Here is a 2,084-nt window from a genome sequence, read left to right on the forward strand (position 1 = left end):
TAAGCTTTGGAGGTAATTTTTGTTGCAGCACAGCACTGCACTCTTCCGTTAGAGCAATGGTCTCAAGGTCATCCAGTTTCACCTTCCTTGAAAGAATACTCTTCATAAATTTTGCATAACTAGGCATTTTCTCCAGAGCCTCAGCGAAAGGTATGTTGATGTGAAGTTTCTTGAACACCTCCAGAAACTTACGGAACTGCTTATCGAGCTTTTGTTGTTGCAATCTCTTAGGGAAAGGTGGTGGAGGATAGAGCTGTTTCTCCCCTGTATTACCCTCAGGCAGAGTGTGTTCAACAGTAGTCTTCCTTGGTTCCGCCGCTTTCTCCTTTTGCTTAGCTTCTTCATCACCAACTTCAGCTTCCCCGTCCTTTGCTTTTTTAGCAACAACAACTTTTCCAGACCTTAAGGTAATAGCCTTGACTTTCTCTTTAGCTTCCTTTCTTCCTGGCACTTCAGTATCACTGGGAAGTGTGCCAGGTTGATGATTGAGCACTGCATTGGCTATTTGACTGATTTAATTTTCCAAGGTCTTGATAGAAAAAGCCTGACTTTTTGCACAACAGCTTAAGTTCCTCAAAATCAGCACTAGAAGGTGGAACAGCATCTCCTTGTTAAGGATATGATTTCCTTTGAGCATAATGCCATGGTTGTTGGAATCCAGGTGGATTAAACTGTTTACTTACGCCTTGCTGATATGGTTGCTGAATAGCATTCTGATTATTGCTCCAGCTGAAATTTGGATGATTTCTGTTGTTAGGCTGATAGGTAGCTGGCACAGGCTGCTGCGGTCGCTGATAATTGTTCACATACTGAACAGATTTATTGACAAGAGAACACTGATCCGTAGCATGAGAACCTGCAAAAAGCTCACAAACCATAGCTATCTGATTGACTCCATAGGTGGCTAAAAAATCGACCTTCATAGATAGCGCTTGGAGCTGCGCTGCAATAGATGTAGCTGCATCAACTTCCAGAATACCTGCTACCTTCCCAGGCATCATCCTTTGAGTTGGGTTTTGATGCTCATTTGCAGCCATATTCTCAATAAGATTATAAGCCTCAGTATAGCTTTTGGCCCACAAGGCACCTCCAGCTGCTGCATCAAGCATGGGCCGAGATTGGGCCCCCAAACCATTATAGAAACCAGTGATCACCATCCAATCAGGCATACCATGATGTGGACACTTTCTCAACATCTCCTTGTAGCGCTCCCAAGCTTCGCACATGGATTCTGTAAGCTGCTGCGCAAACTGAGTAAGAACACTCCTCATAGCCGCAGTTTTCGCCATTGGGTAGAACTTCACCAGAAACTTTTGCGCAAGATCTTGCCAAGTAGTGATGGACCCAGCTGGTTCAGAATGTAACCAGTCCTTAACTTTATCACTCAGTGAGAATGGAAAAAGCCTCAGCTTGATAGCCTCATCAGTCACACCATTATATTTGAAAGTACTATAGAACTCGACAAAATTCCTGATTGTTGGGATCTTCATTAGCAGCACCTCCAAAAGAAACAGAATTCTGCACCATCTGAATAGTGCCCGGCTTCATTTCAAAAGTGTTAGCCTGAATAGCCGGATGAAGGATGCTTGACTGAATGTCATCAATTTTAGTCCGAGAAAAGTCCATAAGAGCTGGATCTGCCGGAACTATACGATCACCCATGATTATTGGTTCTTTCTGCTCACTATCTGTATCCGAATCTTCAAAATCTATCTTCTCCGAAAAACCAAAAACTTCGTCTGTCGCCTCAGCCGTATCTAAAGTCCTCTTGCGAGTACGAGAACTTGTTTGCATAAACACTCGCTAAAGTACCTGAAACACAATCGGAAACAATAAGTAACACGTCTTAATCAATGAGTCCTAACGACCACTGATGGTAAGTACATAAACTAAACAAATAGGCCGAGTCCCCGGCAGCGGCGCCAAAAACTTGTTAGGGCGGAAAACACGCGCTAATAATACACGCAAGTATACGTGTTCGCAAGTAATATAGAATACTTTCTAGTTCGTTCCCACAGAGACTCAGACTAATTATGTTCAATTAACACTTACTCACCAATGTATAATTATTTCTCAATGTCAAG

The 2,084-nt window shown here is 42.9% G+C and overlaps 1 non-coding gene across 1 annotated transcript; it reads left to right on the plus strand.

Moving 5' to 3' along the window:
- The first annotated feature begins 1,167 nt into the window (after positions 1–1,167).
- LOC141715863 (small nucleolar RNA R71) lies at positions 1,168–1,274 on the plus strand. The gene has a single exon (XR_012572610.1). It is a non-coding gene; the product is annotated as a small nucleolar RNA R71 (small nucleolar RNA).
- Positions 1,275–2,084: the final 810 nt, after the last annotated feature.

The sequence above is a fragment of the Apium graveolens genome, chromosome 3, assembly GCF_009905375.1.
Source record: "Apium graveolens cultivar Ventura chromosome 3, ASM990537v1, whole genome shotgun sequence".
In the NCBI taxonomy this organism is placed as follows: domain Eukaryota; kingdom Viridiplantae; phylum Streptophyta; class Magnoliopsida; order Apiales; family Apiaceae; genus Apium; species Apium graveolens.